Source organism: Echeneis naucrates, chromosome 5, assembly GCF_900963305.1.
Source record: "Echeneis naucrates chromosome 5, fEcheNa1.1, whole genome shotgun sequence".
Classification (NCBI taxonomy): Eukaryota; Metazoa; Chordata; class Actinopteri; order Carangiformes; family Echeneidae; genus Echeneis; species Echeneis naucrates.
In genome coordinates, this window is record NC_042515.1 from 8676940 (window position 1) to 8691607 (window position 14668).

At 40.6% G+C, this 14668-nt stretch overlaps 1 protein-coding gene across 1 annotated transcript in view; it reads left to right on the forward strand.

Annotated features, from left to right (window-relative positions):
• The first annotated feature begins 7542 nt into the window (after nt 1–7542).
• The window catches only part of gli1 (GLI family zinc finger 1), a 44261-nt gene continuing 37135 nt past the window's right edge, over nt 7543–14668 (forward strand). The window contains exon 1 of the mRNA XM_029502192.1: nt 7543–7869. The gene's annotated coding sequence lies outside the window, so the exon portion shown is untranslated. The remainder of the gene's footprint in view (nt 7870–14668) is intronic.

Sequence of the window (14668 nt, forward strand, 5' to 3'; positions counted from 1 at the left end):
CAACTGCATTTTTAGGTATGAGCAGACTTTGGAGTACTTGCTTACCAAACACTAAAATCCAACTTTTCTCAAGACTTGCACAATCAAATGCTTTACAGAAAAATCATGGCACCTTCTACACTTCTGTTTTAGTTACAGTCCCACACTGAGGACTGTCTTTGGCAACATGTAAGTCTAGTAAGTATGAAATGAAGTGTTTACAGGTATGTTACTGAAGGAACACATGGCCAACTCTCTGAGACACAATTTGGGGAGGACTCAGCATGAAAAAGCATCTAAAGAACAGGGCTTGCTTGTTGACTTCTGGGAAAACATTGAGTTGTGATCCTCCTTGGTGATAATTTTGCAGTGCTCCTGGTACGCTGGCTGATCGTAATGGTCAAGAACATGAACAACACTCCAATAAGTGACAGCACAAGCTGGAGTATGCTCCGAAGGCAAATGACATAGCCCTTGCTTGTTTCTACAGTTGAGAAAGAGTTACAAATCCTAAGATGAGGGAATTTGTATCAACTGTGCAATATGTTTAGTTGCTTTTATTTTTCTTTTCATATGATCGACCGTTAGATGAACATACGTACCTTATTTGTGTCACTCTGAGAGAGGCACTGACTTATCTTGTCAACAGGCAATCAACTGGCCTGGAGATGCCGATGGAACCTTGGGCAGCAGCTTTGGAAAAAAGGGTTTCATGGTTTACTATTTGGCACAGCAAGAGTCAAAAGCTAACACACTGCAGAATTACCAACAATGGTCTAACAATGTCTAAAGAATGACGTGCTGGAATCATCCCAACATGGGACCTAACCCTGCTTGCCGATTTCATCATCGGCAAAAACTTAGTCAGGCTGATAAGGAAGCTCAAATTTGCAAATTCAAATTTTCCATGCCTCCACAACCAAAATCTCAACAATCTAACATCCATACTGTGTATCAAGTTCAGCTTGGGCACTTGAGAATCTGGGCAAGTGCTAGACGGATCAGTTGACTCAAGTAGCTCTTTGGGCACACCTTTTGTTACTCCACAGTCCCGATGGGAATCGCACACTGCACGTCAACAGCTATTGTCTGTACTTTTGACACATATCAGATGTCAAGCAAACAGGGCTAGGGTGGTAAAATTAAATGGTCCTCTGCAACAACTGCAGGCTATTCATCTAGCTAAACATGATATCTCCAACACAGTAGGCAAGCAGACCGCCCCCCCCCCAACCACACACACACACACACACACACACACACACACACACACACACACACACAAAACTCACTGTGCACTACACTTGTTTACAACAATATGGATCAAACTGAAACATACCTTTTAACGATAGTAGCAGTTCAATTCAGGTCTGCCTGGACATCCTTCCTCATGATGCAGCTCTGCGTTGAGGGAGTTTCATCATTACTCTGACAGTCAATACAACAAATGTGCAGTATGAACATTTATATTGCACAGCTAACTATACATGTGATAACCCTCCTCCTCCTTCAGCTTCTCCTGGTTCACGGTGTGAGAGAGGGGGCCCTGCTCGGTGCACACACAACCTGTGGCCTGAGCTGGGCCTCCTGTTTAACACCTCCAACCTGACGATCACTCAGAGTCTTCGGCGGCCTCACTAGCTGACGAAGTTTTAATGGGCGCTTTGTTTCCACATTTGCGCATGCGTATTACGCATGCAATTAGTAGCAGAACCGCTGAAGCGAGCCTCGATGCGCATGCGCAGCAGGGTCCTCGCGGGGTCCTCGGCGATGGGTCCTGTCCACAGAAATGGACAAAACACTGTGACTGGACGACAAGCTAGGTGTCAGGGTTAGTGCCCTGCTGCCGCCAAAAGGGGGCAGTAAACGGCATGATGGGAGCACACACTCAGCGTCCTTTATCAGCCTGACTAAACATATTGGACACTGTTTAGTGACAGTGACTGTGTTTTAGATCAGATGTACAGATACACAAAGTTTTCCATTCTTTTTTCTTTTTTTGTCTCAAGTAATCAGGCACTTGACATCATAACCTGGAAGCGCCAAGTGCCCTTCTATGACAGATGATCTTTGTTTATACAGCCCACCTGAAGGCCTGCCTGCTATGTTTCCTCTTGTTTCAGCGTCACCTGAGATGCAATTAGACAGTAAATGATTTCCTGGAAGACTAGCTGTCTCATACGCTGTTATCCAAAAAGTGTAAATAAATGTTTCATACTGTACATGCAGTCTACATGCATCTTAAAAAAACAACAACAACAACAACAACTTTGGAAATGTTTCATTGAGCAGAGGGGCTGCTGGATTTAAATAGTTCATGATCCAGCAGGCACTTGCATCAGTACAGGTCAGGGAATTAATGTCACAGTCCTGTTCCACCTTAACCTTCACTCAGGTCTTACCACACACAATTTCCTGTGTGGGCCTATTTCTGTCCAGGGAGACTAAGCACCAGCCATCCAATCAGGTTGTATGTCAAAGTGTAATGTGGCAGCGAACAACCAAGATTTGCTGTAGAATTTTGAGTATCTTATAGATAGCTATAAATGTGCATGACCCAATTATTATCATAATTATTGTACATTGTGATCGTTGTAAGTAATATTTACAGCAGCCTTGCACTCTCTCTCTCTCTCTCTATATATATATATATATATATATATATATATACATATATATATATATACTGTATACTATATTATGAACAAACAGAATTTGGCACTTGCAGAAACAACAGCCTGTGTGTAAACAGATTTGTGAATGGGTGGATACTGTAAGTAGTAAGCAGTGGGTTGGCATGTCATCAGGCTTGTATTATGCTGCCCTCTGGTGACCGTGACTCAAAAACAACCCTGCCTCAAAAGAAGAAATAAATTATAACTTTTTACATTGCTTGGATTAAAATAAAAAAAACGAATGAATTATTACAGAACTGGTTGCACTGAAATAAAAATCATATTGTAGCAAATGCTCTTTTTGTTTGCGTATTTTGATGCGTATGTAAATGTCTTGACCACACAGTGCTCATAATAGTTTACCTGGAACAGCCTGAACTAGTAAAACTTATAATGACATGCAAAATGTCTGAATGCATAGCTGCATATAGGATAATATTTAAATATCTATACATAGTATTATATATAGATCTTTAAACTTTCTAGATATTTTTTAAATAATATCTACAAAGACACTCAACAATATATGAGTGGCTGTAAATCACAAAAGGGTATTACTATATATTTATATCATATGATACAAAAAATATGTTAAATCTTAGTGTATGTGTGAATGTAACTTTTTTCTAACCCTTTATAAAAACAGTGAAAAAAGGATACTAGAATTGCCTTACTTGGCCCTGCTCAGGTATAATTTTTTAACAGTCTGGTGAAGCCCCTGTGATGGATAATAAGCAATTGAGGCAACTGAACACACTAATGGCTGTGTCCATTTTAATAAAATCAATAGCATTAAATTGAAGGCAAAGAGATACTTGTGAGAGTACACTGAATCCTAAACCTTGTTACCTTTTAGGGGCTGCATGTATTCTATAAGGACCTAACACAGGACCACTGTGTGTCAAAACATACCTAATTATTTGCAGACAAATATACAACATGTTCAGCCAAATTTAAAGCCATTTCCAATTGGATCGATGTTTATATGAAATAAAACTAATAATTTAAATCAAGACTTCTAGATGCTTGTGCAGTATAATTAAATTAAACTAATGGTGTTTTCATTTAGCTCAAAATAGTTGCAAAGATGACTGCAAACACAATTATTTTTATTACATTAGTGCAAAGTCTTGACATGTTTTTACAACTAGCAAATATTGCAGTCTAATTTGTAATTTTTGTGTCTGTATGTGTAGACAAATGCAGATCAGAATATATTTCTGCAAACAGAATTCATCTGCATGGTAGATAAGTAATGAATATGGCACATAGAAGTGCTCCATTGCAGCCATAACTGCAACATATTGTATGCATCATAAATATACATTGCAATAGCAATCTTGGCTGCAGATTTAACATATTGAAATTTGTAAATGCATTGGAAAAGCTGTTGCAGTAAAATTCCCTCTACACCATTTTACTTGATCTAACTAAAATGCAATCTCTGGATCGCTTACCTGTGCACTCAGTAGAGACCGACGGAATAGAGCATTCATGCAGACCTGCTCCTCTGTGTGTCTTGTCTGTCCAATTCAGTGTGTGAGGGCCTGAGGAGAAACCCAGTGCATGCACAGAGCACCCTTTTATGTAGTACCTGCAGAGCTGCAGGACTTTCAGCCCGGGACCCCGGACCAATGAGAAGAAAACATGTGCAAAGGGCCATCTGCAATGGAAAAACAAATCCTGTAAAAGATTTTGTGGATTTTGCTGCACCGAGGAATGGTGTCCAGCTGCCCCGAGTCTTAGTGACAGATGCTTTCTCTCCTTCTCACTGCACTATCATGCACGTTCCTGTCTATCCTCTGTTGGCCTGATATGCTAGATGCTCCTTTACTTTCCACCTCACCCATACAACACTTTCATTAACTTTCAGTTAAACTGTGAATTGTATACAAAAGGTATTTTTCCTTTTTAGTAAGCAACCTGCAAGGAGCTAGTTTAACTTGTTATATGGATAAATGCCAAATTCTTTCATAGATCCAGATTCCATAACTTTTATCACTGCAAATACCTTTGTTAGACAATAAATAAATAAATAAAGAAAATCTATAGATTTTGATTTTTTTTGTAAGAGATTTTGCCAAATTCAATGTTTCCATAGTGTTTAGATAGGGTCATGTATTAATGTTTTCCTTTTTGGTTTACAGCCAAAATACAGGTATTAGACAATCCAGCGAGACCACTCAGAAGATCTATGCTTAGGCTGAATGGATTTTCTGTTTCACCTTTGTAATCCCTCCCCATTGATAATCTCAAGTGAAGCCTGTGTGGGATTCTCTCTGCAATCAGATGAAGCATATGGTTCCAGCATCTGTGGGCCAATTTACATCCAAGAATTCCCTGCTTGGCTGCAACAGAAGCAGCTAAACTGGGACTAAAGCCCACAACTCTCATTGACAAAATCTGATTTAACCTCTGGCCGCATGTTCTCATGGAACTCTGCATGGACTCCAACGCTCAGTTCAGGTCACCAACTGTTCCGACTTTGACTCACTGGTAATTTAAACTCAAACGTCTTCATGCTGAAGATGCATGCTATTCTATGATGAACAGAGAGATAAATCCTGACAAAGTCGTGATCCTGTGATCCAAACGGTTTCATGTTTGGCTGAATCACGTTGACTGTAGGAGCACAAAACAATGTACTCCCATGATAAACGTGAAACTACTGAAAGTACTGTTGCAACATGGTGCTAGTTCCTGATGGACCTGTTGGTCCACCTTGTGGTCTTCGTGGGTAAAAATGTTAGATATACTTCAACATTCAATCTGAAAATAAGACGTGTCCATAAATCTACTGTTGATAGCTCTTAGCTTCAAATAAATGATCTCTGCTTTCTAACGAGCAAATATTTCCATTCAAACTTCTCATTATTCTAAATTACCAAGAAAAAGGCGACGCTGGTTGTTTATTTGGAATTTTCTTGTACTGGATTGGTGATGAATGGCATTTCAGAATTCTATATACAGTAGAAAAGTGTTTATTAGCTATGGATGATATAAGATAAAGACAAAATTTTCTCATTAAAAATAAATCCTCTCTGTCCCATTGGCATCTTTCCAACACAAAAGGCAATCAGATCCCTTCATACTTCTGTCATGTTTCACTATCACTTGCTATTTCCTGATAAGATACATTTAAAGAGAGAAAACAGAAAGTTTCTTAGCTGAATTGCAGACACCACAAAAGAAAAAAATCAATGATGAATAACACAGACAGAAAAACCAAAATACTGAAACCAACTAACCCACAACCAACCAAAGCTTGTAAAAAAAGCCGGCTGGAAAAACAAGGATGAGCAGTTGCATATCACAACAGTCAGTATTGCCTTACTTTGAGATGAGCCTGAATGCAAGTTATCTGACCACAGGCAATCAGTTCAATTCAATTCAAAACATTTAAGTGGGCAATAATTCACCAATGTGCAAACCTTCTGTGCCACCATTTGGATTGAGGCTTCAGCTAACAGCCATATCGTCAAATATGGACAAAGACTGTGAGTATTATTGATGCTGTTGGTGAAGATGAAATAAAAGACATTTTGACTTCTCAAATGAAGGAAACATGGGCAGAGCTTCTTATACTTATGTAAGAAAAGAGGTAATCATTCAGTGACAGTAGCACAGAAATGTTCACATCTTTAATATTAAAATCAATTGAAAGAGCAAGAAATGCTATTTTTCTCTGAACACTTGACAACAACTTTGTTGATTGTTGATTTGTTGACAAACATGTCACAGATTACATTCTATGTATCCAACATGATAAAAGAACAGATACAAGTGCAGTTTAAAATGTTTAGCAAACGCTACCGCGTCACTTCCTGCCCGTCTGAACATTGAATGAGTTCCCTTTCATTTTCCATAAAATAAAGTACGCTCAACACACCATACAATTCACTTTCATTTTACACCCTATTATACATATGTACCAAGGAAGTTGAAAAGTTGTCTATTTCCAAATTCAGTCTTGACTAATTTAAGATATTACACATAATGTTATTTATTCCTACGGTGTGTCATGTACTATACAGGGTGTCTCTTCACAACTTAAAAATGTATTACAAAGCCAAATGAACAGACAAATGTGTGGAAATGATTCCAAAATGAGGAGTAGCTATTGAAGTTTTTTTTGCCTCATTTAATACACCTCTACATGGGCACCATTAGTTGCATGAAGCACATCAAGATGGTACTCTATTTCTTGCCATGCTCGCCTCATCAGTGGTCTCAATGGCATCAGTGGCCTTTTGCTTAAGCTGTAAAGAGACTTTATGGACACCCTGTATGCCCTGTAGTGTGAATACAATCTGAATAAAACACAAAGAAGGTGTCCTGGTCCGCGTGCCGAGCCGCGGACTGGACTCCGGTCCAGGTTTTGTGGTGGATTTGGCTGGCAGGGCGCAGCAATCTGCAGCATCTCCACACGTAGTCCGCCACACACGCTGTCCGAGAGGCTGCTATGAAGTTACACCATTAAAGTAAACAAAACACATTTATAGACAACGTTATCTCCATTACCAAACGGGAACGCACTTTGCATAGACCTCACCGAGTCCGTGCACGCGCTTTCTAAACAAATGCACGCTGCCATGTCCTAATATAACTCAGTGTGTCGGTTCACATGGATTTGTTCTGACAAATAGAATAAAAAAAAAGGCGAGGAGTGATTTATCAATGAGTGTGAGGGGATGAAGCAGAGACTGGTAACTTTGTGGGGGGGAAAGTGAAGAAGCGTGGTCCTCCTCCTTCTTCTTCTTCTTCTTCTTCTTCTTCTTCTTCTTTTTTTTAGAAAAAGAAAAAGCGAACTTCCTGTTTCGGGGTGGTCCACAGACTGGAGAAAGGGAGGGAGTGGAGGGGGGGGGAGAAAGGGGTGCGCATTCCCGCATTGGCTGTGCAGCCAGCTCCAGGGCGCTTTTCGGGACTCCATAGTCGAACATGGGGTTCAGTTTTGTCACCGTTCGCGTAAAGTGACTGTGAGGAGGGAAAAGAGGCCGCGGAAAAGCGCTCATGAAGGAGGATAACAGTGTCGCCTTTCTGTCAGCAACCCAAGACATCTCCATCCGAGCGCGTCTGCCAGAAAGCAGAGAGAAAGAGAGAGAGCGTTACTGGAAACTCCGACTTTCTCAGCCCCTGGATCCGCTCAGCTCCTCCAAACACTCTGGGAAACAAGTCAGAAAAGTTTCATGCTGAATATTCCCCCCACTGACCTGAGGTAAGCTGGGATCAGGCTCTCTGTGCTTCTTTCAAAAACACTGGTCAACAAGTTACGTGTTTTTTTTTATTTTATTTTATTTTATTTTTCCTTTCACGTTTGGGAACTTGTGTTTTCTTGTTCGGCTCGTAATGAATTAGCTGCGTTCTTTCAGTGAAAGAAAAACCTTCCAATCGTGTCATTAATGAAAGTAAAGTAAGTTTTCTTTCAGCTGTATCTTTTCTGGTGCTGTTGCTGTTTGTTTATTTATTTCTTGCATTGGGAGTTTTTGAGTCAGACCATCTTACATGGGCAACTTCACATTTCCTGTTCACTCCAAATTTCACTAATTATGGACTACAGTATTTCTAATCCCAGCGAAATGCTTTTTGTGGAGTCACTCACTGAGTTGGTTCCTTCACAGTGCAAAAGTAGCGTGTTTTCTGTCTGTGTGGGCTCATGCACATTGGTTTTTCCAACTTCGGTGCTGAGAAATTGCAAGTTTTTCGGCCCGTATGCCTCCATGTCTGAGGAAGTCCTTGTGGTGGGGGTTTGACTGCCAGTTTAGTTTAAAATCATCTGGCACAGATAAGGGTGGCAGGGCCACCCGAGAACAGCTGTTTCTTGTAACCTGAAATGCTTGAGGTGCCAATATCTTTTCCAAATGTGAGTTTCTGTGAGGACACCCATAAAACAACAGAATCTATAAAAATGTGTGTGTGTTTGGCTTTAGGAGTGAAAAAGCTTCTGTAAATGCCCCATTAACTCCCTGAAAAATGTCTGGCGCTTCTTAAAATGTGTTGGCTGGTTCTTTAGCTTTAAATCAAAAATCATTTCTTTTGCCTCTTTCATGCATTGAAGCCTTCCATAATCAGCCTCTAATCTGGGATAGATTATTGTATGTAATCTAATTATCTCTGTAAGAAGTGAGTGTAGCTGTTAATGTGGCAAGATTAGGCCGCTGGTCCTCATGTAGTGACTCTGGACTGAAGAGCGTCAACACTGGATTCAATAGAGGAGCCAACACTTATTTATTCCAAAGTGACAGTGAGAAGTGCTAAGCACACAAACCTACAAGCTTCCTAAACAGTATTTACGCACACACGGAAAGTATTGTGTATTTGTAAATCACAGAGGTTGTTATACATCTTCAAATGCATGAGAGAAAAAGACAATACTTATTTGGGTTTATTTAGTTTGAAGTGGAAACGTGGCTTGTGCTTGAGCTACTATACTAACAGTTTCCTTTTTAAACTCATGGCACTGGACAAAGACGTTGATAACTCAACGCTTTAATGTTGACTTTGTGAGAACCTCGTATGTAAGCGCTTTAGACAGGAAAACAGGGATTATAATCAAGTAAAATTTAAGTGTAATGTGGACTGAGGATTTTTTTTAAATATAGAAAATCCAGAGATGCACTCAGGACTTTCTCAAGGTTGAGACGGGAGAGTTTCGAGGGAGGAAAGTGCACTTGTCCTCTAGCCACGTGTGAAAAGCTCAGCAGGGGAGCTTCCTCGCCCTCCCTGGTCTTTATCAAGTTTGTTAAGGCCAAAAGGCTCCTGAATGGGAATGCCCTTAAACAAATAGACCATACAGGAAGAGGGCTGATCTGGTATATCACGGTTTATCAGAGCAGTGATAAGTCTCAATTGGGCTGATTACAGTCGACTTTTTCCGTCTTCTTTAAGTCCAGTGTGTTTAATGTGTGCTCTGAATGGACTTTAGCTGTGATAGTTAAATTGAGAATCTGAAAACGTCTCTTTCGTATTAATGTGCACAAATATATTTTTACTTCTGCTGTGTCATCACGTGACAAACACGTACCGAGAGGCTGGCAGCAACAAGTGGTGTGTTTTTGTCCAGATTCCATTTTGGTCTGCTCAGCAAGAAACATGCGTCACGTGATGCCTGTAACCCCCCCCACCAACACTTCTACTCCTCCACTCCCACCTTCCAGAAAGAGGGAAGTTAGGGGGAGGGAGAGGGGGGAGAAAGACCACCCTCATTGGGATCACAGCCCCTCAATCAGACCCTTTCACACCCTGTGAACCTGAAACAATCAGGGTTTAATAGCAGCTGTCTGTCTGAGCCGGCCCGGGCTAAAACCGTGTAGGCTCACAGTGCAGAGTCGATCAGTGAAGAGGCCTTGGGATGCTCTAAAGGACACACATGCACAACTACACACTTACATACCCTTTTCTGTCTTTATCCCCTGCAAGTCTACTCTCCCTTCATCTTCCAGTTTTGCTGCTCTGCTTCAAGGCCCATGAAGAGGCCTTGGCTTGCTGATGTCAGGGTCTGGTATTTTAGGGTTATTTTGGTTCATCGGTTCGAGTTTGTGCCGTTTTCAATTTTTTGCAAAGCTTCATTCACTTTGTGTGTGTTGTCATTCACTGACATGGACACTGTTCATTAAGACCAGAGCGAATTGATTTTGTCATGCTTGTTTTGATTATCAGTGAGCCAAACTTTATCCCACTGGGGCCGTCTTAGCCATGTCTCAACAAGAGGACAATCCTATCATGGATGATAGGAGATAGTCTCCATCCACTGCTGGATGCAGTCAGATCACACTGATGATTTCATGAGATGCCTCATCCTGGAAATAGTCATTTTAAATATCAAATGATGCGGAAATGAGACAGAGGAATAAGGGGGCTGTTATTAAGTAGCTGGCTGACACGAGAGGGCAAAGGCATTAGACACTTGAATTGCTTTACCCAAAGGGAACTCATTATATAAAAGGGAAATGTTGCAGTCATGGGAAATTTTATGAAAATCATTGTTTGGGCTCACTTGGACTTTTCCCACCCATTATAAGGCGTATCTGACAAATTGCTGCAGTGGAGATTAAAAATCTGTAGCAACACTTCAAAGCAAAGAAAGGGAGGTTGGATGTGTTTGATTAAACACTCCATGCCAAAGTTTTCTATTTCTAAATGAATACTACGTTCTAGCTGAAGGTTTTTGCATAGTGCAACCATGATAATCTTTGTTGTAAATCCATTGAGTGTGTAAGCAGCTGACAGACACTCATCACATCCCATATTAGCCCTTTATTTCCAAAGAGAGTTATACGATAGATGATTCTGCAGAAAGGAGGAAAAAAAGAAAAGAAAGGTTGGCTGAATCAAAGTTTAAACTGGCTCAGCTACTGTTGAGAATGAAGCGCGGCGTCATGAAACAAGGCGCTACTTTGAACAGAACATTAGCATTTCATAAAATATGAATTCTACGATTAACCTCTACAAAACCCATCTGAAAATGAGGTGGTAGGATGTTGTCCTGGTTTTGGGAGGGGTAGCACATTAGCCCAAGTCCTCACCATAATAAAAGAAGAGAGAGGCGAAGTCACACGTGGTTTAAAAAAAAAAAAAGTTGTGGGACGGCAGATGTGTGGTTGTTTTACAGTAAATTGAGTGTTTTTGTGTGTGTGATCATCATCATACTAAGAGTAAAAAGCAAAGTTGATCCTTTCCCCATTGTCCCTTCTCCTCCTTTGAATGGGGGTGGCAGTTTTTGATCAATTTGCGTGTGTGCGTGCGTAAAGCAGTAAGGCATGCAAACTGTTAGCTGTCATCTCATGTGGTTGATATTAGAAATCAAACCAATGCTAATAAGATCCAGGTGAGACTGTGAATAACTTTTGTATGCACAACAACCCAACATGTTGCATAAGGTGAAAGAAAGTCGAACTGCTGCAAGTTTCAACTCAGACCAAGTGGTGACATAATTAATTAAAAAAACAAAACAAACCCCACAAGTTTGAAACCTCCTGCTGTCTAAGTAGTTAATTCATGTAAAAATTTGTCTATATTGTGTGTAATTTAAGGTAATGTAATTTATAATGTGTTGTGGGTGTGCGTGCGCGTGCATATGTCTGTGTGTGCGTCTTTGGCTGTGTGTTCGCTTCTATGTGTGTGTTCTCAGCCGCTGATGACTCATGGCGTGCTGTCATGTCGGCAGGCAGAAAGTGAAGAGGAGGCGGTGTTTATTATTTCACCATGTTGCCATGGCCACAGTGAACTCGAGTGCTGCCATCATCAGTTTAATTACAACTCGATGTCTCGATGACAGTCACCCTCCTCACTCCCTGGGTCTCTGACGTCTCATTGGCGGATGTCACAATGAAAAGAAAGCCGCCAAGACCAGTGTTTCCCTTATGCTGTGCAGGGAAGGAGGTGTTGTGAGATATGATGAGGTCATGAAGCACAAGAGAAAAGAGAGAAAGAATCAGGAGCCTCCAGTTTTCTTTCTTCCCCTTCCAACCAAACTCTAATCTCATTTTAATTTCAGCCTGTTAAGGAGTTAGATTACTCCTACTTAGCAATTTTAATGCATGTCACAAAATTTCCAGCAGCATTTTATTTGATAAGCCATAACATTTTACTGCTGGAATAATCGTTTCCGACTTCTGTAAAACGGGAAGAGGAGACGGTGAGAAGGCGGCTTGGTTCAGAAAGAGTGCAGAGGCACATTCATGTTGCGTGTGTTTATGATGAGGCCTCTGGACAACAACACTGCTATCTGAGATGAGATAACATCCCAAGACTCTTGGCTTGGCAGATGTTCTTGGGCAACTCGCAGTTTCACATACCACACACACTCTTCTTAATACATACAGCATACATCTGGATTGAAATGTCTGAAGCCATCCTGAGCAGTTCATGATGAGTTGTAGATGCAGAAGATGGATGATGACTTCTATTTTATTTAGTTTATTTGTACTGGACGCTGAATCAGTCATCAACTTTGGATACAGATGGCTATCCTAATTCGGTACCAATACAAAAATCTGTGGTTTGGCTATGATTTAACGATCCTGATATAATACAATGTAAAATTTAATATAAGGATTTATACCAGAAATATTCAGGAGAAAATACATGTGCCCAATAATTTGATACCACTTTGTAAATCTGTTAATTTTTTGCCAGATGATGTTATGGACCGATTTCAGTCAGCAAGAGTTTTGATTTTCAGTCTTGGTGCACGATTGGCCCCAGAGGCTCAGTGACCATGTAACGATCTGGCGAAGGTCGAAAGAGCATACTCTCGCTGACACCGACTTTTACATTCGTTGTGTGTAAAAAGCTGTTGCTCAATATTCTGAAAAAAATCCAACTGTATATGCTTTTATTTATATTGAAGGGCCTATCAGCGTGTTCCATGTTTACAGAGTTACAAAAGCAACATTTGAAACAATGGATGACCCACACCATATTGGTAATGTGGCTTCATCTTGTATATTTATGAGAAAAGACTGTGGTCAGTCTTCCAGACGCACAAAGAAAGATAAAATTTCATTCAGTTTGGTTTATGTGCTTATTTTTTGTTACTTTTCTTCCCTATGTTTCCAGGTCCCTGCAAATCTCCCTCCTTTATTTCTTTGGAGCCCAGCCTTCTCATTCTTTTTCCTCTGGTGGATCTTTTCTGCTCTTCTTTCCCAGCTCTGTAAATGAGTGACAGTTGAGAGAAGCTAGAGAGGTTTGCTGATGCCACGTTAACCGGATCAGATGCCATAACAGGAAGTCGGTCCGCATGCAAGGACGCAGGGCGGTGACACATGCACATGACTTACTATCACTGCAAGCCAAATGCAGGCCGAGCCGTCACTGATACACTGACATGAATCTGCTGTGGGTCAAAGGTAACTGCACCCTCAGTCAAACAGCATCATATTTGCTAGAGCAGATCTGACATGACGTTCAGTCTTGCAGAGAGCTTTGATCAGTCTTCGGTATCTGTATGGAAAGTCGCTGGTGATTCACAGAAAACTCTGCACCTTCATTTTAATTTATAATTTCCATCTGTTGGTTTTTTTCCGGTAGAGAAAAAAAAAACAACCCTGAAAGATAAATCCTCTGTCAAAGCGAAGTTTCTGCAACCAAAGCAAACATATTTTGACTGCAGGGATCTACATCACATGAAATGTGACGTGGTGCGCTTGTTTTATTGGGTTTCTGAAGTTCCCGAACTGGATGTGTCCTTGCAAGATCAAATATTGCTTACAGTTGTGTCCCCTGTGGTCCACTGCCATAAAACATGAATGGAAACTAGCAGTCTCCTTTGTGCTGAAGTTGTTTCAACAAAATAATTCCCTTCAGGGAAAAACAAACTATCAAAAGGTTGAGTTTGGTGATATGTAATTAACTTTGTTTCAATAAATATTTGCTGAAGTCTCTTTTATGGAATAGAGGAAGAAGAATCCTTTATGGACACTATACACTAACAGAGAAATAGATTTGCTGCATAACTTAATTAAGCTATAAGCAAAATAATATTATTGGCACACTATGAGAAAGAACTTTCCATTTTCATTAACAGTGGAATTTGTTGGAAAGGAAAGCAGGGCAGAAAGAGTAAAAGGATGAGAGAAACATTTCAGTGAATGTGGAGGAGAGAGTAGAGAGAGAGAGAGAGAGAGAGAGAGATTCAGATTGTTTTAAATCCACAGCGAGTCAGGCTCTCAAATTTATGCCCATGGGCTGCTTCTTGGGTGGGCTGCAGGGAGGGCGGTGCGCTAGCTAGAGCAGGGGAAAGTTGCCGACTCCAGACTGCTCGCCTTGCTCTGAAGCTTGGCTTTTCCTGCTGGAACACATTTACAACTCAACCGTCCTGACTGACGGAACTACACTTATTGAGCAACCTCAGTGTGGCTGTGTTTGATAGTATTTTTGATTTTAATAATGCCCTTCTTGTTTTTTAGTGCAGCGAAAAAGCTCCAACATAACTTGTTTGGGAGCACACATTCATTTTCACGTGGGAGAAATCATTATGGGAGTTTTTATTTTCTCTTCTTCTTTTGCAAAATTGT